Raw genomic sequence first — 27,193 nt, 5'->3', positions numbered from 1 at the left:
TCCGGGGAGACTTTATAGCAGCCTTCCAATACCTGAAGGGGGCCCACAGGAGAGATAGGGAGAGACTCTTTATCAGGGAGTAATGGTTCTAAACTGAAAGAGGGGAGATTTAGACTATATATTAAGAAGAAATTCTCTACTATCAGGGTGTTGAGACACTGGACCAGGTTGCCCAGAGAACTTGTGGATGCCCCATCCCTGGAGGTGTTCAAGGCCAGGCTGGGTGGGACTTTGAGCAACCTGGTCTAGTGGGAGGTGTCCCTGTCCATGGCAGGGGGGGTTGGAACTAGATGATCTTGAAGGTCCCTTCCAATTCTAACCATTCTATGATTCTATGATTATTGGTCCATGTTCTTTAACCAGTTCAAGTCAGTAGTTTAAATATCTTCCAATACAGATATCAGGGCACTAGAATATAAAGGCCTTCTAAGTTCACTGAGATTTGTCTCCCAGGGAAAGAAACAAATATAACTAGCACTTGGAAAACTCTGCGGTTTCCATGCATAAATCAGATGAAAAATCTGAATTCCCAAATCTTTGCTGAACATAAGGAGCACAGGGAGAGTGGTGAATCTCTAGCACCTCCGGATCAGGGTGAGCTACCAAGGTTTCATCACTTCTTATTAATGTTATTGAAGAGTATATTGTCATAAATAAGGAACTTCTACTATTCAGAAAGTCCCAAATTATATACTGTTGCGCAATATTACTCTCTTTTGAGATTTGCTCATTGACCTGTGACAAAAGTTTGATCTAAGGATTCATCCCATAGCAAGAAGTGGCACCTATTTGCACTGCTTCAAATGCACTTATGGGAAAAACCTGTAGATTTAGTGATTTCTTGAAATTTCCATCTGCATTAGTTAGAGAGCATTTTGATTAGGCTGTGCTGAGTACTGAATAATGTTAATGTACAGATAAGTTCTGCTAGGTCCTTGTCCATTTCTCTAACTGATCCAGAAAGAATATAAATTAGTAATTAACTCTGCTTGCTCCTCTCTCATTAGATTTTACACCAGTAAAATCCAAACAGCTGTAGGTAACCACAGTGTACATTTCACGTGCTGTGTGCACGTAAATCTTACTGTAGTGAATACAAAACACATTCATCTAATAAATGGCAATTTAAAATGAGTAAAGTGAAACTAACACTGACACATTTGTCTTTTAAGAAAACAACTTTCACAGGGGAAAAAAAAGCCAAAAGATAAAACAAAGTCTAATTTAAAGATCACCAGAGATGCTCGGGGTCTTTAGAATTAGAGAATATAAAGATAACAGTAGACTATCTCCATATATTCTTAGCAAAAAGTAATAGCAGAAAGGATATATTTCAAGTCTACAAGCGGTTATAGAGATTTTATTTATTTCCCTTTCTATAGTGCCTTTGGGACTGAAATTCATAGCTTCTTCATCTCAATTTTTAGAATATTTTCCTATAATTAACACTACTCTAGCCACATAGCTAACAGGAGGAAAACAACTCCCACTGCTAATGAATGTTTAAGAAATGCTTTGTTAAATTGTCAAGATTTACTCCAAGGATTGAGAACAAATGTGTATTTTAACAGACTATCAGACTAACCGTAACATCAAAGGCTCTGGAGATTAATATGCAATAATTCATTGACGACCATAGCCTTACTGTCTGTGACACAGATGGAATTAAAGGCATAGACACATCTGGATTAGTTTAATCATTTCTCAGTTATAACAGGGAATGAAGGAGACAACTAACCAAATTCATTTTTGTTGTTTATGAACATCTGGAGTTTCTGACCATTCTAACTGTAAATAATATCTGTTCCAAAATATTTCACATTCTGCATATTAAAATAATATATCCAAAGATCTAAAGAGAATAACTAAGGGGTGATAACAATAAAACACAGTGACATTAGGAAAGAATTAACTGTTTAAACAAGAAATGAGCTTAACTTCCTGTCCAGTTCAAAATGTATGTAGTCAAAGGACTTATATGATAGCAGTAATGCTGATAAGACTGGTTTAAAATTGTTCACCCAACAGATTTGCACTGTTTCTTAGTAGAAATGTGACTTGTTTCTTAGTAGAAATGTGACTTTTTGGTAGTGAACATTTTCTGTGGGATTCCCTATAAATAATTGATATTCTTTCCTTTCATTTTTTGTTCTTCAGAGAAAAGGTGAACTTTTACACTAAGGAAAATGTCATTATCTGTAATAATAGTCTGAACATTTGGAATATTAACATATTTGAACTGCTGAATGATTGAGAAGATCAGTGATTTGCTGCTAGAATATTTTAAATTATAAAGCTATTTAGGACTGCTTGTCTCCATGCCTTCTACCATTCATCTCCCTACAAAGAAGATCTTAAGTGAACTCCAAGCATCAGTGTGAAGAGTTTCAAGATTTCCTCTCATCATTAAGTCTTTATTCTCTTCATTCAGGATTACTGAAGTTTCAGTATCTTCTTCTTCGATGAGACATTTTCTTGAACATAGATATGAGCTTACTTCAGTTAGTTTTGAAATTGTCATATTCTGTCTTCCTTCACAACTGAAAGAATATTTAGGGTTTTCCAGTTTGTGGAAGATCCATGCCTTGTTTGTGGCAAGAACATGCTCTCTATGTATTATGGCACTCTCTGCTGAGAAATCTTCAGTGAAAAAAAAATACTACAACTTTGATAGAGTGGATCTCTCTAAAAATGTATGTGGAAAACAAGCTTTTCTTGAGTTTTGGACGGTCCTTTTGAGCAGAGAAAAATGGACCTGGATATTTTTACTTTAGACAACAAAGGGATATTGGCATAAGCCACAATAAGAGAAATTCTGACTAGATATTAGGAAAATTTCACAATGGGAACATTACACAATTTCACAATTTCGAACATGGGAACAGGTTCTCCAGAGCAGCTGTGAAAATTTGTATTCTTGTGGATATAATAGAATTCAAAACTCATTTGGATAGGATCCAGAGCAACCTGATCTAACTTTGAATTTGGATTCAACTTTGAAACTGGTACTGCTTTGTGGGGGAGAAGTGGGTTTGGACCAGATGACCTACAGAAATGTGTTCCAAGCTGGATTTCTTTGTGATTATGTCTTAGTTCAATTTATCTTTGATGTGTCACTAATCAATTCCATTTACTACAAGTGGGTATCATTAAAATCATATTTTTGCAATTTGCAATAAAAATTAAAGTGCTTTCTTATGATTAAATTTTAATTTTTCTACTGTAGCTCCCACTTCTTCAATAGATGGCAGTAGTAAAGTTTAAACATGAGCTTTTCCATAACAAAACACAGCCTAGGGTCATCTTTGTTAAATTAGTAACTGAATTTACAAACTATAACTATGGACTGTTATCTGTTTTCTGAGAGTAAGTTATAAAGAGAATACAACAAACACTTTGTCATCATATTATGGTTGGAACATTACCTACAATTATTTCCCCCTTCAATTTTTAAAAAATTATGATTAAAATCATATTCTCACAAGGGTGGAAAAGTCTAACAATTATAACTAATTAATTTCAACATAAAGAGTATGTGCTTCATACTTAAGAAATAGAAAAAGGAAATTACTATAACTAGTTACTGTTATGTGCTGTGAATACAGAATTAAGCAGAATAAACCCACATATTCATTTGTGTATGTGTGTATGTGTGCGCACACGTCTCTTTTTCTTTTTGCATAAGCAATTCCATTACTATTTTTCAATGGGATTTACAAGAGGGTATTGAAAATTCGAAAGATTATTTTAGCCAAAATCTCCCACTGAAGTTACTGGCACAGAATCCATTCTTATCAGTACCTACTGGTTTATCTGCAACAGTGTGAGGAAATGAGAATAAATTCAATAACCAAGCCTCTCAGTGATCTGCAAATTAAGATTCTTTAAACAGTTTCTACGAACAGTCCACATTTTTCTATTTTACAAATAAAGAAATTCTCCTACTCTCATATCCACAATATAGTTATATGAATGAATGTGAATAAAGTCTCTCTAATCACTGTTGTAATTCCCAGGACCATGAAATCTACTTCTGGAGCCAATAGTTCTAAATTTTCTCTCTTTGTTTCTTTTTGTGGGCTTCTTTTTTATTTTTTTTCCTGTATAAAATTTCAACATATTTAAGGTCTATTTCTTCTCTTTTCCTATGCCTGCTTTTAAAATCTTTTCTTTATCCCAGCCTCTGTTTGAACCATAAGTTGATTTAACATGTGTTGTGCAATTACTCTACAAAGAAAATCCAAAATCTCTCTTCTGTATCCTTGATAACTGCTTGGTATTTAGTATTCCCTCTAGTATTGTGTTTCAGTAAACTTAACATATTTGCAGCTGGTTCCCCTGTCCACATAATTTATGCAGATGAGAAACATAAAAAGATTTGGAGTCATGGCACCTGTTGGACTTCCCTCTGTATTTATTTGCAGATTGGCACATTTCTGTTTGACGTGTAATCTGCTTTCTGTTTCAAAATAGTTTCCTTTCCATTGACACATTTGCTCCTGAATAATTCCCTCCTGATCTCTCCTTTCTATATCCGAAAGTACCACTCACAACAAAGACAAAGGACATGAATAAAAACTTGTGCCAGCGTGTATGCCAGATTTACAACCTTCAGAGGAATTTGCAAAAGAAATGCTAGTGATAGTACTGGATGTTCCCATCTCCAATTTTGTTTAAATTTCTACTATCCCTATCATTACAGTTATCATCACTGTTGTGATTATCCTCATTATTACTATCAGCAATCTTCCTATCTTTCCCTTCCCGTAGCTCACTAAGATTCATATAGACCATCAAGTTTGACTAATTTTCTTTTAAGCACAAAAGAAATTCCATTTCTTGATGCATAAAATGATTCTATACATATTGAGTTGCAAAACAGTTTGCCTCTGTCTACAGTTCTGTGTGGGACAAGTGTCAGGGTACCTTAAAGACTACATTTTTTGCCAATCCCATGCTACTTAACTGTTGGGTAGTCTGTGGACTCTATCCATGTCACCTGATGAACTTTCTCCTGTCCTCTTTAGAACATGCATAAATACTAGATGTTCTCTAGAGGTGCTTTCCAAACCCTAGCATTCCATGAGTCTCTGATTTGCTTTACCTGGGGGTGATCGTGAGCACTGTTTGGTTGCCCTTAAATCTTTCACAGCTTTTTTGTACCTTTAAAAGCAAAAATATAAGTTTGGGTGAAAGTCTTTCCTACTTTCCTACTTGATGGACTCTGTGGGCCTAGTCTGCTCACATGAGAAATCTGAAGGTGTTTGGGAAGTATCCTGGCCTTCAGAGATATGTGTATGTCAAAAATCAGTGCCAGCTAAACAGAATTTCTGGTTAGAATTAAGAAAATTCAAACAATTTGGATGAGAAACATGTTTTCTCACATTGTCTCCCGTGCTTCAAAAACTCTTTTCTTACTTATTCTAAAAGATCTTACCAAAAGATGATCGATCTGGTTGTCGTGATGATTCTAAGTGAAGCAGAAAATATTACCTGGATTATAAAATCAAATATTCTGTGACATTCAACCTGATCATAGTTCTCAAAATAATATTTATGCTCAGAACAAGATTATTTATTTTCCTGTGCTCCTTTTAGTCTTTTCTTTTTGCTACGATCACGAGTATTTTCCCAGGATTCTGTCTTAAGATCTAAACGCTACCGTGCAAGACCAAATCTTTCCAGATTTTCTGCTTGTGTAGAAAGCTGTTTACTTTTGAGTGCTACCACAATACAAGCACACAAATGAGCCAGGAATTATCTGGACTTTCCATTTCAGAGAAAATATTTCTAAAATATGTCTGAACAAGATGTTCTAGTTCTGATTGACGTTTGTTCTTGTTCTAGTTCTGATTGACATTTATGAGCATATAAAAATTGTAGGATATTTTAAATTACAAATTTACTCTCACTTTCAACTGTGTTTATTCAGTTTGTTAGACTTTCTTTGATTTTTATGTTTGCATGTCATAGTATGTTTCTGAAGATCTTTTATCAAACTTCTCTATAATTAACAGGGGAGTTTTTTAAAAAAAGAACTTAGTTTATATCTATTTGTATTAACTCAAGGAAGAAGAATTTTTAGCAATGAGAAGTTCCTGTTCTATTTTAGGCATCTTTTAGATGAGAATTATTTTATTAAATTGTACAAATGTTACTAGATTTTATATCAATTTTTCAGCTGGCTACAGTAGTTCTAAGAATTTCAAGAAAGAAATATTTGAGCAAATAAATATAAAAGGAGAAAAAACACAAGAGTACATTATGCTTAATATACATCAAATAGTGTTGTATATTTAGAACTTTGGTGTCTTAAAACATTAATACTGAGTAGAGATGTCCATACCATTCAATAAAATTTGGGCGTAAGTAGCAACAAGATAGCAGAGTTTCATCCACTCTAATCTGCCTCAGCTTGTTCTTATCCTTGTTCACATTATATCAGGAATCCATTTCAGATGCAATGAGCTGTTTACTCTGACAAACTCTGTTCCAAAGAGTCTTAATCTAAAAATACCTCTGAATCTATAGTGCCTATTAATAGGATGCAAGCGTAATATATAATGTAAAACATTTAGATTCTTCCTAATGCAACACAGATTTTAAACTGCATCACCAGTACATTTTGGATGTACGTATGCATCCTCATGATAAGCAAATATTTTTAAAAGTCCATGGGCACTTGACTTCAATGAGATTTCATGGGGTATAAGTCAGAACAGTATAGGCCCCAGGAGTTTTTATGAGTTTGTTGACTAAGTGAAATAAAAAAGAATTAGCTTCAGAAAAGCCACTTCCCAGCTTTCAATGAAAGATCTACAGTCAGAAGTAAAATATTAGACTACTTTTTTCATGCTTGCTTACCATGATTGATTTCTGCTGTACAAAAGAGTCTAAAACACATTTTAGACATGAACAAAATCAAAGATATAAAGACTTGAATGATTTTTCATAAAATCATCCCATCCTAAAAAGCAAGGCATTTTTCCACAAAACAACACATTTTTGGAAAATATGGAAATATTTCCATGCTTTTTGCTTGCATCCCACTTATTTATAGAAATTGGATTGGCATTTTTTGCTTATTTCAAATAAGCTTAGTTAGATTGCTAGAAAAGATGTAGAATTGAAAGAAATTACTTTTTATTCAAGCAATAATAGTCTTGGCAAACAGGATTTTACACTGAAACCACTATAGTTATGTTGATTTACATCAGCCAGGGATCTTGGTCTTATAAACAATTTGGGTCTTGTTTTTACTAATAGTATATATGCTCAGTTTCAAAAGGGACACTTACATACTTGACATGAAACACATGTGGAAATATTTGAGATATAAAAATAGCTATAGACAAAATCACTTTAGAATGTGATATAAATGGTCAGATTCTGGAAACGTGTTGGGATTCTTTGCACTTAATAACCAGACAATAGACACTCTATGTTGCCACATAGACTGCTTCACCGATTAAACAAACTGATGTTTTGAAGAATTATATGCCAGCCTATGCAGTTTAACTGTGGCGGTCCTTAAAGATGAAAAGATGGTACATACTTATATTTGGGCACATAGATACTGGGAATGTGGTTTCTCAATCCTTATCGATAATATCATGCAATTGTATGTATAAACTAATATCAGACTTCAGCATCAAATTAGGTTAACATTAATTAACTTATTATGGCCAGTGTAAAAAGAATGTTCCTGGGGCACATTCTTCTGACATGTAAACCTTGTTTTCTGCTAGCTGGCTAAATTTATTTACAGACTGGTTTTACTGAGTTATATTCTTAGTCCTTTCATAAATCATGTCTTCACTCAGCTTTTGATTTTAGAAGGTGAATAAAATCTTTCAGCTTTAGCTCCATATCTAGGTAGCTGTCCTATTTCTGCACCTATTCTACTGTGAGTTGCTTTCCTCCACAGGGTGTCTTGCCAGCGCTTTATGGAGTAGTCTATTCTGAATGAGACCTGGGAAGACCTCTATAGAATGACTTCATAGGAATATGGACACTGGAAGAAACAATTCATGTAGTCAGTGGCCAGTTCTCTTCTCTGGACAACCAGATGAACAGGACATAAATTTCTCCTTTGCATCTTTCATGCAATTTAGATAGCACGTAAATCACGGAGATTATTTCTGTCCAAATGGCTATGCCTACATTAGTGAGTAGAGTGGTTCAACATGATGGTTTTACAGAGTATTGTTGACAGTGCCGTTTCAAAGGTTATATTTCAGAATGCCTCTTGTCTGGTCTTGTGCACTCAACACGCTGATTGGAGCACATTAGTCATCTCTAAGAAGTCTCATTTCTGGATTTGTTGGGTCTAACTGCTGTTTTCATGCATTCAGGCCACTCTGTGTTGCCTCCTGCAGCACCATAATTGGGGTAGCCAGGAGGTTTTCTTCAAAAATATACTGCTGATTCTGATTAAAATGATAATAATAGATACACCCTCCGTGTCCCTTTTCTACAGTAAAATATTGGAGTGACATTTATCTTGCCCCTGATTCTTGGTAGTATCAGAATTTGCATGATGTTATGCATTTTAGAATAAGCCATATGGGACAATTCTGAAAAATAAAAGTCATGATGCTGAACCAGAAAGATACTGCTGATGGTTTGAATTAAAATGAATAATGAACACAGTTTGAAGTAGAACTATGTGAACAACACTTTTTTTTCTGCTACTTGCTAAGATGTGATGAGTTTCTTGATTTGCTTGTAAAAATAGAGAACTCCTCTTTGAATTTATTCTTTATTTCTCTCTTCATACCATCAACAGCTATTGGTCAGCATGGCAGGGATGAAGGAATAGATAATATAATGTTCTGTTCCAAAGGACATATGCAACTCCTTAAAAAAATATATTTAGGCCTACATTGTAGTATTTAGACACAACCCATATGTAGGGTGTGGTATAGATCTGGACAAGATTGAAGCTTCTTGGCACCTAAAGTCCTTGCTTTACAGTGGCCCTATACAGTTTCCAGATTTCTTGGAATATCTCCTGGAATTCATACTGATCTGGATGAGGAAGAACATATGGAGATATTATTCCATGCACTTATATGAGCTTCAGGACTGAAAATATAGCTACATGCCCACTTTATCACGAAAAAGCTGGTATATTTTCATGATTATTGGAAAGGCTAGAAACCTAGTTCTTGATCTTTAATCATAAACCATGTTGCTAATCCTTTACAAACCTGCTGGGTAAGCAGGGTACCATTAGGGCATACCTGTGAATTCAGCAGCACAGCAAAGTCATCCTCACTCAAGAAATGCCTCCAATCTAAAGAAGTGAAGCAGATAATGCTGTGGCACTGTAAAAAACATGGTATATTTTTTTTCACAGAGTTTAATTTCTTCTGTAACTTCTATTGAGGGAGTTTTTAAAGTGAAGAAAGTACATTCAGCAGAATATGTAGTACTTATGTGCACTGTGTCTCACATTGTTTAAGTTTTTCAGCCTCTACTTTCAGACCGATGCTGGAAATACCCATAAAACATGGGAGATAGTATGTTTACACATTCTGGACTGGTCTACAGTTTTCAGGGGATAGTGGGGGTGCCAAATTATTTGGGAATTCCCCACTTCTTTAACTTCAACTTTTAATATCACTACTGAGTTCTTAAAAACAGTGATCAGTAAAACAGATTCTTCTCTCAGTTACACTTATGATTAGGAGTAAATTCTTTAAAGTTAACAGATTGAAACCAGTTACTTGAACTCAGTGATCGATAGCCAGCATGCCCTGTAGAAATCTAGTTCATATCTATCCAAATTTCAGTCTATGTTTATATATATGTCTACCTGTCACGTATTATAATTGAATATTACTCTGTTATAGTCTATGACAGCAAAGTCTGTGAGTTGTACTGTAGTTCCAGCAAAAAAAATTATTTTGCGTTTTTGAGTGCTGCTGGTTTACAAGTTCTCTGATTTTGCTCTTGTGAGAGCAACACAACAGTGTGACGTTACCATTACCTCAGGAATCAAAGGGAAGAGCCATCCCATTCCAGCTGAGAGGAGAGTGGTTTGTGTGAGGATCTGCGCTTACCTTCAAAAACTAAACACCGTGCAAATTGCAGCATCCTGGTTGATGAAGGGTCATTGGTAACCATTTAAGCAATGATTGTGCCTAAATAAATGTGTAATTAACCACAGAACTTAGTGAAACAAGATTATGTAGAAAGTAGTTACTGTAGCCTTACTTATCCTCAGAGTTTTCCAGAAAAAACAATTAAGTTTGTTATTACAAGACTGTAAATGACAGAAGTCATCTTTCTTTACAAGAAATGGGAGCTGTCATGCCTTAGACACATTTTCCAGCCAGTAATGCTTTTTTTTTTGCCAGGAATTATGTATTGACTACTGTGTTAAATAGCTGAAACTTTAATTGATTCCTCCATTATTTTTTAATTAGACAATCTTCCAGTAAGCTATGACTCCACATCAACAAAATCAGCTCTTGCCATTTACATACCCCTGGTGAATAAAAAATAACAAAAAATAGTTTTAGAGGGAAAATCTATAATATACATCAGCCAGCTACCTTTTTTATGCATTACCCCTCTGCAAGAGTTCGTTCAATTCATTTTTAAGTACATCTATATTTCAATATTAATGCAGAAAGGATTCATGGAGTTTGAAGTCAGGGGGTGCCTTCAGATCTGATCATATCAAGTCTGAAAAAAACCCAACTAATAATTTGCACAAGATCTATAACTGCAGTCTGAGCTGTTTATTAGAAAGACATCCAGTTTTAATTCTAGATGTGAAAGTGGTGGAGAATCTTCATAGTCTCAGAATACACAGTGTCAGTGGGAAATTACCTTCACTGTTAAAGAATATTTGCCTTATTTTTAGTTCAGAATAGACTTTTCAATAAAGAGGAGCTCCAGACATAATTTTCTGGATTTAAAGAAAAAACAAAACAAACTGCAAACTCTTCTATTTTATTGTGTAATATACTTTTGGATGCTTGATTTCCATTTTCTCTGACAAAATAAAAGCATATAAAATTGTCACAGCCCTCAGAGCAGGACTTAACACAAAAATCTCATGCTTTTACCTCTACTGCAATGCTTGAACTCACAGTTACTGGGCAAATTGCACCTATGGCCTTTCCTTATTTCCCTGAGTGTGGGCCTCTCGAGTTTCTGGCTATTAGGCATTACCTGGTTTAACGCAGAATCACAAAATTCTTTGCCAGGATCATTTTCTGAACAGATCTGGCTTAACTTCAAACCCTTCAGTCTTCTCCCTTCAGCCGTACGGCTTCCTTTATCACATATTGAGAAGAAAACCCTAACTCAAAATCCCTTAAGCAAAATTCACATTTTCAGCTTGTAAAATATTTACCTGCCTTCCAAGCTGGTACCCACTAAACTAGTTGCCTACAGGCTCTTCCAATTTGTGCAGCCTTTTGTCCTGGTATACCAGCCTCTGAAAAACCCAATATTTTCAATTACATGGAAAAAGGATGCAGAATTTGCTGCATTATATTCTAGGTGTGTATTTGACAGGTCTTGGCAGTCAATGTTCATGATGCTTTCATTCACTGTAGTTGTAGAATAAGTATTCTTCAACAATCCTTATAAATTAGACTGTTAAATCACACATCACACAGAAAGAACTAATAAGGCTTCATATCATTACACTGCTGCCCTGGTCCACCTCACCTGCCATGCTTATCAATACTCAGAATATTCTTCAGAGTAGCTCCCTAATACCTATTTGACACCAAGGTGCTTGTTGTTATCCTCATAAAAAGCTGATCTATGTGATCATATCTTATGAAAAAGTTACCTTCCTAAAACTCCTAGGATCAAGTAGCAATCTGTTGATGCCTCAACTTTCTAGGGCAGGGATCCTTAGAAATCGTATTCTTAAGACCACTTCCAAAAATCGTTGTTATTTTTCTAAGGGAACTTTAAGAACTTTCTGTTGAACACAAAGGTATTCCACTACACATAAGTTTTAGTTAGTGGTCATAACCTGAAAGTCTGATCTTATTAAGTAGCTCACAAATGCAACTTATTTTGGAAAATGTAAAGAAAATAATTCCAATCTGAGAAAAAAAAACCACCTGTGTTAACATAAGTAAAGAGGTAAATAGCATGACATACATCCAGAACAATCACAGAACCATAAAGAGGTAGAACACCTAATTTCTAATATATAGGTACGAACTTCATCTATACCAGCTATGATAAAGGGTTATTGTATAGGCTGGAAGGAGATCAGGATGTGTTTGCTGCCAGATTAATCTAGCCAGAAACAAGTAGGGCATAAAGCAGAAACCTGACCAGTCTAGGAGAATACCTTCAGAATTAATGAAAGATAATTTTTGGAGGTTGAATGCAACAAATGTGGTTATCTTAAAAGTGCTGAAGTTTCTTGTTAGCTTCTGGATAATAGGTTGAGAAAAAAACACTCATAAAAGATGCACCGAGATTCTCAGCCATAAGAAACCTAATGTAATTTGTCATTTTTGCCTGGTGGTGAGATATATATATGGGATCATAGTAGAAGTAATGGCTTGTGTTATTTGAAACTGTACTGTGTAACTTGCCATAAATATTGTCTAGCCTGTTTGAACCTTACAAGTTTGAGATTTGGCTCAAACTTGTAAGTGCTTGAGTGAGCACTACATGTTTAGACTGTCCTATTCAGACTTGCCAAAATATGTTTACTTGCTGGCAATAGGTTTTACATTCTGTCAAAATATGAGCTCTGATAGAGGTAAGAAAGCACTTTCCTATGTGTTAGAAATCTCTTGAAGATTTTTAGAACTCCTGGGGCCTTATTTCTCTTTTGCAAACAATGGAGTAAAACAGGCAGAACTCCATGGCAACGGGTGGAGGAGAGGCAGCTCCATCTGGAGCTCTGGAAACATGGATGCTATTGTAATAGCAATGCAAAACTGCTGGATTTAAATAATGTCCAAAAGAAAATGCTGCCAATAACTTCTCAAAACTCATGACTCTCCATTACCATTTCTCCTCTACTTATTCTCTGCTACCCTGTCCCTGGAAGGGCTTGAGAGAGTACAAAATGGTCAGAATAATCCTAAAGCCAACAGTTCTTGCTCTGATCTACTTATAGAATGAAAAACAGACAGGCAAATAACAAAATCCCACTCTGCAAGCATCTAAGACCCACACCATTATGGTTTTATTGTATCAAATGACTTGTTAATGACATATCTGTCATGATAATCACACCTATCTATAATCTGGGAGTCCCTGCAACTCCAATAATGTGTGAGGTTGACAGAATGGCATAAGAGGCAATAACAGATTGACTGCATTACAGTAACTCAGTCTCAAACAAAGTGGGTTAAGTTCACATTTGAAAAACACCAAAAGCTTTGACCTTCTAGTGAAATATAGATTATAAAAAGCATACTTAATATCTGGAAATCCATGTACTGCCGTAGATCTGAAGGGGTATCAAAAAGGCAAAAAAACCCCAAACCCTTCTTTTTATGATAGTTTGCTACTGTCATACAGGTGTTATTAGCACAAAAACATACATTGGCGCTTACAGCATTTTCTGTCTAAACACAGTTATTGCATTGCTACACTTCTTAGTCTGTTGTACAATTTCCACAAAATTTCTTCTAGATGGTTTTTGTATCAGTGAATAATCATCACTTTAGGAAGTGCAAAGCTGTGGTTTGTGGTGGTTTTCACCGTTTGCATATCTTCAACCAATCATAAAAAACCTGATTTATGCTGAGAATCAGCATGCAACCAGAAAAACAGCATTTCACTACACACTTTCTATTGTGACAGACACTGCAATTTATCAAGCTGCAAAAAAATACCTCAGATTCCACTGGATGCCTTCTTCTTTCCAAGGTTTTCTATCCATAAATAAATAACTATCTTAGATAAATAAAATAAATAAATAAAAGCTGTTCTCTAATACCACTTTTGATCTCCAATTTCTATCTTTTCCTTACACTGTAAAGTATTGTAGTATTTCTTGTCTAACCAGTTTAGACCTCAAAATGGAACTTCTCTTATTCTGTGCTTAAAATGGTCAAATGAGAAAGTTTTGTCCTTAAGGAACAGCATGGCCAAAGAAATAATTGGTGATTTACCTCTTTTATGTACTGTACAATTTTTGAGGAGTAGGAGGATTTTAAACGGAAAGGTGACTATATTACTTAAATGGCTATTCATTTGCTATCATTAAGGTAAGTCTTAGACTTTTATAAGATAAATCATTTGGCACTGCATTAAGTTTGATGGTTTTATGAAGTCAGTGGGAAAAATCCAGGTGAAGAGAAGCAAGAAAACACAGGTTTAAAAGCCTTTCTTGAAAATTCATCATCATCATTGCTTGAAAAAAGAAGGGCATCTGGAGAGATGTCCCCACAAAAAAATATGTGGAAATTGCCTTTATGTAGTTTTGAGTGATTTCTTCATCTAGGCTTATTTATTCCATTCACATTGTGAGATGGAAAAAAAGTAGTGTTCAGTCCATCTAGCAGCATATTCTCCCATAATAAAATCAATGTAATTTCTTTCCAAATTAATGCTCTTGGACATACTCCACCTTCTTGACTAGCACTGAAGGTAGCTTGAAGACCAAACTATCTGGGCTATCCTCTGGGCCATTGAAGGAACTAGAAATGGCATTTAATCTGGGTATAGATCAAAGCTTTTTATGTGGTTGTTAGCTGACAATTTGGGCTTGACTGAGATGTTAAGATAATTTGAACTTATTTACCTGATAATTTTTTTTAAATTGCAGAAACCTAGTCCAATCTGGGAGAAGCAATATAGCATTTCAGGCAGTGCCATGTTACAGCTATGTATGTTATGTTGAGTTCATAATAAGTCAAAGCAAAATAAATAGTAATAGGCATACGAAGAATATTCCAACCCTTCGTGAAAAATATTTTAATTATACAAGTCAGCATGGTAATTGTTAGAAGGGAAAGTAATTACTGTGACATTCACGTGTAGATCAGAACTACAAAAAGCTGGACATGATCCAGCAATGTGCACTTGCAACTCAGAAAGCCAACTGTACCCTGGACTGCATCAAAAGAAGCATGGCCAGCAGGTCAAGGGAGGTGATTCTGTCCTTCTTCTCTGCGCTTGTGAGACCCCACCTGGAGTACTGTGTCCAGTTCTGGAGCCCCCAGCATAAGAAGGACATGGACCTGTTGAAGCAGGTCCAGAGGAGGGCCACAAAGATGGCCAGGGGGCTGGAGCACCTCTCCTATATGGACAGGTTGAAAGAGTTGGGGTTGTTCAGCCTGGAGAAGAGAAAGCTCCAGAGAGACCTTGTTGCAGCCTTTCAGTCCTTAAAGAGGGCATATAAGAAAGCTGGGGACAAACTTTTTAGCAGGGCTTGTTGTGATAGAACAAGGGCTAATGGTTTTAAATTAGAAGACAATAGATTTAGACTAGATATCAGGAAGAAATTGTTTACAATGAGGGTGGTGAAACACTGGCATAGATTGCCCAGAGAGGTGGTAGGTGCCCCATTCCTGGAAACATTCAAGATCAGGTTGGATGGGGCTCTGAGAAACTAGTTCTTGTTGAAGATGTCCCTGCTCATTGCAGGGAGTTGGACTAGATGACCTTTAAAGATCCCTTCCAACCCAAACTATTCTATGATTCTACTATTCTTTGACAAGACTGAAATCTTGTCTACAATCCCACACTCATATACTTTCAAAATCAATGTGCTGCATTGCTTGCTCTGTGCCTGATCTGCATATAAGTGTGCTGCAATACCTATTAAGAAAGCTTATTTCAAACTGTAATTGCTCAGTGCCCACCTGTGAAGAAACATGATTCAATTCTAGGTGTCATCTCAGATAGCACCTGTATTTGCAGGCAGTTCATCTTAATTAGCTTTTTTTTTATCCCCAACAACTGCTTTCACAGAATGTTTTGATAAAACCTTATGCCTAACCAATAAATGATTATTTTTTTATCCAGTACGTGGTGACTTGAAAAAGATGGTATTTTAACCAAGTTCTGGAACACACATAATACTTCTGGAAAGTAGATTTTGCAGTCATCTTAGGAAATTGACATGCAGAAAATCTACTAAGCTGGATTTCATGCAAGGACAAAAACTGTTTCTGAGGCACATAATTCTGCTTTCTGTTTCCATGCAGATACCTTTGCAGAAAAATAAAAACACATGCTACAGCTACAAGATATATTCTTTGTTCACTAAATAAAAAGTAGTTTAGCACACTCAGTATATAAAGCATAGGTTTAATATAGGAAATACAGGGTTTGTCATATAATATATGGACACCTATATCACAAAGAGTGCTTTACACTGAATGTGTTTATAGATTGCCTTCTTTGTCCTGGGACAGAATATTAGTCTACACACTAATGGTACCCTGATTGTTTTGATTCACCTTATCTTGTTAATTCCTTGTCATCTGCAAAACAGATTCTATCTTGGTATATGTTATATCCCATAAATAAAGAAGTCATTTTTCAGATTTCTTAGCACTGTATATTAGGTCAGCAGTTTTTAAATTCAGCCACTGAGCTGAAAAATGGGTCCAAAAAACTCATTATAATAACATATGAAATTAAAGGAAAAATTAATCTTCTCAAAGACAAACGATAAAAATGAAAATAGAGAATGTCCTGTTATCATGAAAACAGAGGGATTGTGATTGTCCTTCTCCCATTTCCCAAGCAGCCCACTTGCAGAGGGTCTGGAAAACTTGAGTTCAGTTCTCTTCTTCGGACGACATTCCACAGACATTCTCCATGCAATGAATCCTTCTCATCAGTGTTGCATCATATACTTCAACAGCTATTGAAAGTTTGATTCAGATCCTTGTCCTGAAACCAGCAGAATATATTCCATTTGCTTGGCAAAAATGCACTGGGTGTCAATACCAATGAGGCAGAAAATCTCCTTTTTATATATATGTATGTGAAATAATTACTTTGATATTTTAAGCCAGCATCAGAAAGTAGGACTTACTGCCTTGCTCAATGCCTAAGATATTCATATGCAAAGTACCATCCTGTCTTTTTCTGACATAGCCTATCATGTAGAGGCTCAAGGTTTTTTTCCTGCCTCAAGGAAGATAAATGGATATGGCTTTCCTTAAACTGAGGAAAAAGTAAAAAAGTATGCATCTCCAACATAATAGCTAAGTGACATACTGCTTCAATATGACAGTGTTAGAACTCTTACTGAGGATAGATAACTTCTAATGTTTTTTTGCTACTCTTGACCAAAAAAAAAAAAAAAAAGTCTATCCAAATGTGGGGGTCTTTTTAAATTCGTGAATGGTTTAACTGTATTGCTGGCAAGTAAACTACTGACAAATAAAGAGATCCCTTCCCTGCTATAAAGGCAAAACCCCCTCATGCTTCTACTCAGAAAACAGCTCTGTAAAATCTGCGTTATGTGGATCTGCATTTATTGTCTCTCAGGAACTGCAGAGAGAGTTTTCTTAGGTTTTTCCTAACTTTGTCTGTCCTGGAAACTATGAAAGCTGCTTTGATTTCTTTTTGACTTAGACATTAACACAAGTATTAAGAACTCTGTCAAACCAAGTCTACTGGGAACACCTTGTCTTCAGTTTCTGCCTGTAGTTTAAACTTCTTTAAGCAGGGAAGTATAAAACTGAGGGCAGAATATCATCCTGCAGCTGAAACTTTGTTCAGATCCGCTAATGATGTGGGAGCTAAAACAAAATATGACTCATTTTTCCATAGCCATTTCGCTCTGCAATGTTTCACTCTGGACCAAAAGTTCATTTTTGTCACTAACATATTTAGCTGTAAATGATTATAAACAGGTATATTAAGTTTTAAAAGAAACATTTTCTGATTGCTTCAGTATGCAGATTCAAAGATCAAATACTGACCTGAAAAAAAATTGTCTGGAAACCTAGTGACACAAGAAGTCGACACAAATATTTTTATTAATATTTTATAGATCATGAATACATTGCATTTTTGAGTCATCTGTATAAGTTATGATTTCATACTGAATGTTTTCCATAAAACTCAAGGGTCCTTAAATGCCCATTAGATATTCACAAGTGTAATCTTAATCACAGTAATTTGAAACAGAACACAGAGGATACAAAGAGCCCAGACACAACCTGTGAGGAACACCTCATGTAAATATATTATGGAGGCATCGAGGTGCCTGGTCTAGAACAACAAAAGAGAGTTCAGAAATGTGATGGTCTTCATTGCACATCACACAACACAAAGAATTAAACTCTAGAACAAGAAAATTAGAAGGAGCTAGGGAAAGCAGAGAAGGCAAGTGTTTAAGGGGGATATCGAGGTAATCAAAAGGATGGGATGAGAGTGAGAATTTACCAATAAGGGAGAGATATTATATCTAATACATCCAGAAGGATTAGGAGATTGAATAGGACAGCTGGACAGGAGAGGAAACTATTGAAATTGAGGTGGGAAAATACCCTGACAAATGTATAGTGGCAAAATGTGCTTTTACAAGAATATTTGCATATCTCTATGTAGTGAATATTCAGAAGTGGTCAAGCTTGAGGTTTAGTCTGACTGAGAAGCCCAGACAGAAATGACTGATCTGGAATTAATTATCAACATTTCTCCTTTAGAGGTTATGCCTTGATACTTTCAGATCAACAGTGATTTCCTTCTACATCAGTGTCACTAGATCTTGCCATGGGAAGAATGCTGATTCACAAAAATGCCAGTCTAAGAAGTTTCATGTCATCCTACTTTTTTAATATATTAAATCCATTGAACACGATGCATTATGGACCCAGGATTCACCAAAGCATATACTCAAGTTTGAAAACAGATTGACTTCTTTGAAGAGAAAGAAAATGCTCTCACAGAAGCACCTGCTAAAGCACTTGGAGAAATATCTGTTTTCTTTTTCTTTCTCACTCCTCTCAGTTTTCCAGTTTCCCAAAGTTATTACATTTGCTATCTGCATTATCAACAGTTGTTAAAATAGTCACATAGGAATGGAATTTATCATGCTCTCAATTCTCTACAATCATTAAACAATGTGTAATACTTTGCTTTTTTCCAGGGATTTTGTCCTTCTCATATCAACATTAAATCATCTGAATTAATAGAAATGCAAGCTAAAATCAGTTTAGATGATAAACATATCATCTATCAAAATTTCTATTTGGAACCCTTATATTTAAATGATAAACAATTCTTTTGCATATGTTGGAAGTAAAAAGGGTAAATAAACTTTATCTGTTATCTTAAGGGATTCTGTGGTTTCATAAGGTCAAAGGAAGAGAAAACAGAATATAGCTGATACCAGTATTTATTATCTCTTCCGTCTACTTTTATGCAAATATCAACTTGGTGATCCCAAACAATCTTACAATTTTTTTCTCATTTATGCCAACTTCAGGAAAACTTGCTCCCATAGAATTTAGTAAAACAAATTAATCACATTTCCATAAAGCCCTACAAATGCAGCAAGCCATCTTTCTCTTTCCTGAGATCCGATACTTCTAGACCATCCCCATTGGTCTAACTTCTTATACCCTATTGCAGGGATTCCGTGGCTTCCTAGAGAATGTATTTTTATGCTTACCTGTTTCTCTACCAGAAAAAGGTTTTATTAAGACACAGAGTAATCCTTCCCTGCTATGAAGTAAGTTATTATTTCTTGCTCTACTCAAAATGGATATAGGAAATTACTGATGATTGTCTTATTTGGAATTTGGCATTGGAATAGGCTGCCCAGGGAGGTGGTTGAGTCACCATCTCTGGATGTGTTTAAGGGACGTCTAGATGAGGTACTGAGGGATATGGTGTAGGGGAGGACTATGTAGAGAAGGGTAGATGGTTGGACTCGGTGATCCCAAGGGTCTCTTCCAACCTGAATGATTCGATGATTCTATGATTCTATTTGGTATTTTGGTCTAAAAAATTCTTGATTCTTTCAGCTTTTTCTTGTGAGTCAAGTTTTGAGTCCTACTACTCTTCTTGTCAATCACCACTGGATTTTCTCCATTTATTGCAGACTAACCATGGTCTCTGCTGGGCTAAGGCTGGATTGCCCAGTGAGAACTGAACATGGCAGACCAAGAGGAGACAAATGTGGAAGTGTGCCAAAGAACAGATGAATGGGGTCATAAACTGGGAGTCACAAGAGAAAGAGAAGGATGAAGAAGCAGAGTCTCTAGAGCTGAGCATGCTATCAGATCTTTAACCTGAGACTATGATCTGCATTCACCAGCTGTAGTTGTGTACTAATTTGCAGATTTTATCTTCTAATTCTTTGCTTTCAACATCCAAGAAAGACAGGGCTTCTAATGTGGGAAGTGAGCAAATAGGAACTCAAGAGCAGGTGATGACCTGCAGAGGTTTAGACTTACTCATGAAGACAAGAAATTTACCAATTTGATTCTGATATGCGTATACAAAACTCAGAAACAAACTAATAAACAAAAAACAAAGAGTGCTTTTTCTCAGTATTATTATCACTGCTATTATCATTGCCAAAGTTGTGTAGGTGAAGATTTGTTACATAGTTGTAAATCACTTTCACGGACAATAAAATAAAGAGTTACAGTGACTGGACACAAGATGAAATAATTTCTTTGAATGCTAACATAAATGAAGAAAAGAAAAACCATATAGAGTCCTTCAAAGCAACTGGAAGCCAGACTTCTTTCCATATTTAATGATTATTTTGGCTTTGAAAAGCGCTTCAAGTGACATTTTGTACAAAACAAAACAAAACAAACCCCAAACAAACCCTGAAAAGAAAACTATTCTTCCCAATTGATCATGCCCGGGTTATGACTGAAATTATTTTAAATGTTCAGGTTTCAATTTTAGTAGATTTGAATAGTAGTACACCTCCTGAAAGCCCTCACTGGTGCATGTGAGTTTCCACAACAGCAGAATTTATAGTAGTATTATATTACTAGAATCCATCTTTGCATCTATAATAGAACTCAGGTTTTATTTAACATGGGAGGATCTTATCACAAGCAAAAGGGAAAACTGTTCTACAAAATCAGAAGGCTGTTGAGCAAGACCAGTTGTTTGAAGCCATAAAGTTCCCTAGAAGTATGTTAACTCCAGAAAGCGTAACACCCTTTAAATCTTACAGGTACTATGAAACTATACAGTCTGGCCTTACTTACATCATCCTTACATCATAGAGTACTTTAAGTTTATCTCTTTTTGCATATGTTGTAGAGCTGGTTAAAAAATAATGTAGCAGTAATTAAGATTTTCAAAAACAATTTTTTGTGGGATTTTTTCAGAAATATAATTCTAAAATAACCAAATGATAATGTTCCACAGATATCTACATCCATTTTGGCATTTTTGTACCAAAGAGAGCCAAAGTACTGAAATATCTGCAAGTTTTTGCTGAAATATAACACAATGATTTACTTTTCTACAGTTTTTAAGGGAAATCGAAATAAGAATTCATTCTAATCAAACCTAAGATTGGATCTTATGATCAGGCTAGAAAACAGTGTAAGTAGAAAGTACAAGTTTGAACATACAAGAACTCATAGATATGATTTATTTAGTAGTATCAGAAAACTAAGTTAACTTCTCTGGCATTTCTTAAACTCCTTGACATAGTTTATCCACAAGAAAACGAAACATACACTATATGAACCTTTAAAGCAGAAAAGGTTCTCTGAAATTGCACAGTTTCTTGAAAGTTAAGGTTCTTGGCCCCTATATTTCTCCATTTTAGTACTAAAGTATAGTTTCCCTTTGCCATATATTCTATTCATTTTTTCATGTTATTACAATCCTGTCAGTCTTCAGGCATACAGAAATTTTATTTTAGTAAGAATTATTTCCTTTAATATATACCTCTTTCAATATTTAACCATTTCAAGGCAAATGTATTACCTTGATACTTAATAAACTGTCCTTTGTGTCCTATTATTTTTCTTCTCCAGAAAGGAGATAATTAGAATTGCAGAAGGCAATTTTACTGAAACTTGGATAAATTAACCATGGCCACATTTTTCATTATTATTCAGTAAAGAACGATTTATATAAGCTTTATAAAAAACTTTCCTAGCCTTTTTGTGCAGTTCTGAGCTATTTTTAAAAACTTTTGATGCTGGACATTGTGAATCTTTGTAGTATAGACTCAGGTATTGACTGTTTATAGTTATAGACTTTCCAACTTGCATAGTGGAACACATTACCTTGAAGTACTAATGAGCATAGTTGAGATTAAACAGACATTATTTCACACCTCAGGTGAGCTAAGAATATGCACAATCAGCTCCTATCGCACAGCGGATGAGTTGTTTTGCAAGTAATTGCAAAAGATGCAATTACTTTTGACTGTGTGCAAGACCTGAGGGAATTCTTTCAAGCAGTACCTGGCAGTAACCCTCTGCATAGCTCTTTAATTTCTTAATTAGTTTGAAAGAAACTAAAAGGTTATGCAACAATGTTGAACATAAGGAAACTTGAAGAAACAATTCAGGAGCAGCAATGGAATATGTCTATTTTTTATTTTTTCTATAGAGAATATATTTAGAGATTCATGAAGTATAGCTTTTAGTGGTCTTTCAGTGTCATACCACTCTGTGGTATGATACCAATCATACCAATGGTGATCCACTATGATGATCTACTTGAAAGAAACGGAAAACACCACTAGCAGTGCATGTGTTAATCATAGAATCATAGAATCTTTTATGTTGGAAAAGACTTTTAAGATCATTGAGTCCAACCGTTAACCCAGCACTGCCCAGTCCACCACTAAGGCATGTCCTCAGTACCACATCTACAGGTCTTTTAAATACCTCCAGGGACAGTGATTTCACCACTTCCCTGGGCAGCCTGTTCTGATGCTTGACAACCCTTTCAGTGAAAAAATTTTTCCTAATATTCAACCTAAACCTCCCATGGTGCAACTTGAGGCCATTTCCTCTTGTCTATTGCTTGTTAATTGGGAGCAGAGACCAGCCCCTTCCTCACTACAACCTCCTCTCAGGTAGCTGTAGAGGGCAATAAGGTTTCCCCTCAGCCTCCTTTTCTCCAGGCTGAATAATCTCAGTTCCCTCAGCTGTTCCTCATAAGACTTGTGCTCCAGATTCCTCTTTAAAGAGATTATTTTATAAAGCCATACCTTTATAATTTCAGTACAAAACCTCTTACAATCCACATTAAATATTCTGTATAATCTGGAGAGTGACTGATACATTTATCTGTCCCTAACCTAGAGCTCAGATTGAAGTTTGTCAGAGTGGGAGATTTTTTTTCCAGTGACTTTAAAGGTCCTCATTTATAGCAAACGTGATTGGGGTTTAGGGTCGTTGTTTGTATGTTTAAGATCTCTGTGTGCTCTTACAACCCTACTTGTTCTAATATGATTTTTTTAGTGGGATGACTCCCAGTTGTTAAAAGGCTTGAATAATCTCATATCAAGTTGTTTATCTACCTTTTTTTTTTTTTTCCCCATAAAAGTATTCAGTTGTGCAATGGCAAAGGAGTTAAAATTGAGGAGAAACTACGTTTGAATTCAATGAGGGGGAAAAAAATCAGAATCTTCTTCCTGAGCAAGGGGCTTTTTTGTTTGTTTCAAACTTGTTCCTGTCTTGATCCTGAATCTTGGTCCTCAGTAACTCTCTCCCAAATTTTGTTGTTTTTTTTAAACTGGTTTCTAAACTTGATTCAGCCAGATCACATTCAACTCTTAAATTCTTTCTGACTTTCACTTCATACTTCATGCTAGACTTAAACTGTAGAGCCAGATAAATTCGGTGTAGGTCCTGCTGGGAATTTGAGATGAGTAAGAAGATCCTGGCATGTCTGCCAGATTTATGATCAGGGTTCACTTCAGGGAAATGATTATACCTCAGCCAGAATAGTCCATCTAGACTTCTAACAATCTATGGTTGCATAAATGTTCCACATCAAGCCATCTCCCAGTGCTTTCCAGGGGACAAATCCTGTCACCTCATTGCATGCAATGTCCCTAAAATTAATGAGGCGATTGTAATGTTGAAGTTTAGTATCAAATAAAAACTGGAAAAAGCACTGGTTGGAAATTTTCCAGGATGTTTTTCTTGAGAAAACATCAATTTGATAAAGTCTTCTCTCATTGAGACAGTTCTATATGATAAAAGTACACTTGACAAAAAAATAATATTATTAATAATGTAGTCTATATTTTAATTTATTTTCCCCATTATTTAAAAATGTCTGTCATTTATTTTATGTGTTATTATATCAGTACTTGCTATAAATTCAGAATCAGAATAAAGTCTTTCAGATTACAAAAATATTGTAACTGAATGCAAAATACAGTTTTCAGAGATAGATCAGTATGTGTTTTGTTATAGAGCAATTTTTTTTTTGCCTACAGAACTAAAAAAATCAATTTGTAAAACTCTGAAACTCTGAAAAAATAGCTTAGCAGCGCAGACAGAATCACATTAAATATAGGATTTCCTGACTGTAGGAGTTAAAAGTCTAAGTAGTGGGCTTGTAATGCATATATTTATCTCTGAACTGATTACTATAGGCTCATTTTCTAGTCAGTGGAGCACAATAGGAAGTTTGTGAAAACACTCTGCTACATACTAAGCTGGCTCAACTAAACTTCCTAAAAATATCTATTTTTCACCACAGAATGCAAAGAGGTCTTAGTGAAAGTATGGTCAAAAGAAGACACATTCATCTAACAGTAACTGTCTATAATTTATAGATAAACATCTGTTATCTATAGCAAAATTCTTTTACCCTGTGTGTATAATGTACTGGTCTTAGCGTGAAATCTGTGTTAAAGATGTTAAAGATGTGATGTCTTACAAGTGAATTTAATCTGGATTTCAAAGGCAAATTAATATATAAATTTTATTTCAAAAACATGTAGTTTAAAAAGATTGAAACATTGCATGGTCTAAATCTATGCATGTATAAGAAAGGAAATATATAGAGAGAGAAGCAAACATGAAAGCATGGAGGAAATATTCAGCCTATAAATATGCATACATAAAGTAATTATATCTATAGAAATATGAATTCATATATATAGTATACATACCTCCTTCATAACCGTTGCTCTTTGGCAAATCTGTTTATACTAGCCATTTGTTTTCGTCGCTATGAACTAGACAACAACTGTTATTAAACATAACTCTGACTTTAATGTGATACTTATTGCAGAATAATTACATTCCAAATGCTTATTGAAAACATGTATGATTTAAGGAGTTTTGACGATTCTTTTGGAAAACTGTATCTGTTGAGTTTCAATGAAGACTTGTTTAAAATCAGCCATTGGGTTTTCATACACATTACTGCCAAGCTCCAAATTAGACATATTCCGTCTGTGATTGATTAATCTCTTTTATTTTTTGCAGATGTAAGGTATTGTTTTCATGTGACAAGGATGTGTTAAAATGGAATTGACAAATCAAGCAGGACAATAATTCTTACGTTAAATGTTGATAATTTATAGCAATGAACCAAATTATTTTTATTTTTCACAAGAAGAAATTTTATTTAATATATTCAGTATCTCATTAATTCTACCACAGGTTGTATATATATACTGAAAAGAGGCTATGACACAATTTTGCTACCTGCCATTCAATAATATATTGCACTGCACTAAGCTATACTGTGAACAGATCTGGAAAAAAACAGATATTCTAAGTCAATTATCATCCAAAACTGGATGGAATGGTATATCTGATATTCATAAGAATGGAAATTCAACTGATGACACAAGGAAATAAAATGCATGTTTATTTCTCTTTATGCACTGAAATCACTTCCTGAATAAAACAGATAATGATTCCTAGAAGTGAATATTTTATTGCCACTTTACCAGAAGATAAAGTGTTGATCGGTTCCATCTTTCACTTCATCTGAGAGATCTTGAAAGCGCGAAGAATACGCTTCCTAAATTTTGAAGACCTTTTCCAAACTTTCTATATATTTTACTGCTTCTTCAAGTATATGAAGAGACAGAAAAATAATAAAAGGGAAAAATATAGCACATGAAATGCCACAGTGTTGACTAGGAAATTTGGATCATTGAATTTGAGTCACAGTATTTAAGCAGATTCTTTAAAGATAGAATGCTGGTCTGACTGCTAGTATAGCCTGGTTAGTGAAAAACTCTTTAATATGATTAATAATTAGTACTACCAGGAATTGCTTAATTACAAAAGACTTTAATTCAAGAAACGGGTTGGAGAAGAAATTCTTACAGATACAGTATTCCTTGGTATTCCTTAATTGTGCCTTTGAGATTTCTGCATCAGATAATTCTCTGGACTTGTTTTTTTCCCCTGTAAAGGACGAGATTTTTTTCAAAATAAAAGCAAACACGATGTTCAAAATAAACTGATACCAGTTTATAACAGCTTATAATCAATCACTTATTAATAAGGTATCACAGATACAATTCAAACTTAAGTGTAAGATTAAAAGTCAGGTAATATTATTGAAGAAGGTTTAAAGCTCTAATAAACTAGAAAACCAGTAAGGTAAGTAAACTGGGCAAAGACACTCAAAGATTGAAGTGTGGAGAAGATTTGTAGTTCCTCTAAAGCAAACATGCATATACAGACTGGAGTTACCACTGCAAGCAAGGTAGGCAGAACTGAGAGGAGGGCTCCAGGCATAACTCCATGAATCATCTCAAGAAGGATATTAGGAGCGAGTAAAGAATGCTACACATGAGAGATCAGGCAGTGTAGTGAAATGATTCATTACAGAGGAATAAAAACTAACAGCAAGTGGGTTCTTGGTCATATTAAATGACAGCCAGAAAACAAACAAAAAAGCCCATAGTTCAAAGTCAGGATTGGAAAAGTTTAAAATAGTGTTGATAAGATCTAGTAGTAACCATTTTTTTCTTTGTGTCCAGTAAGAATGCTGCTGTATGATACATGAGACTAAGAAAGCTGGTTGATAGAAATGATACAGAAAATTGATATTAAATTACAAAAAGTCAAATAACTTAAAAGACTTTGGTGGGTTGGCCCCAGCAGGTGGCTGAGTACCCACACAGCCACTCCACCCCCTCAGCAGGTTGGGGGAGAAAATAGACGAGAGAGAAAACTTGTGGGTCAAAATAAAGACAGTGAATCACACACTGGTTTCTGTCACAAGCAAAACAGACTTGACTTGAGGAATTTGTTAATTTATTGCCAATTAACATAACGTAAACATTTAA

General features: G+C 35.1%; 1 long non-coding RNA gene across 1 annotated transcript in view; it reads left to right on the top strand.

Annotated features, from left to right (window-relative positions):
* The window catches only part of LOC106901183, a 43,786-nt gene extending 23,690 nt beyond the window's left edge, over positions 1 to 20,096 (top strand). Inside the window, exon 4 of the long non-coding RNA XR_001414270.1 lies at positions 20,024 to 20,096. This is a non-coding gene — a long non-coding RNA (uncharacterized LOC106901183). The remainder of the gene's footprint in view (positions 1 to 20,023) is intronic.
* Positions 20,097 to 27,193: the final 7,097 nt, after the last annotated feature.

Source organism: Calidris pugnax, unplaced genomic scaffold (genome assembly GCF_001431845.1).
Source record: "Calidris pugnax isolate Ruff unplaced genomic scaffold, ASM143184v1 scaffold44, whole genome shotgun sequence".
In the NCBI taxonomy this organism is placed as follows: Eukaryota; Metazoa; Chordata; class Aves; order Charadriiformes; family Scolopacidae; genus Calidris; species Calidris pugnax.
This window is presented reverse-complemented; position numbering and strand designations above follow the sequence as displayed.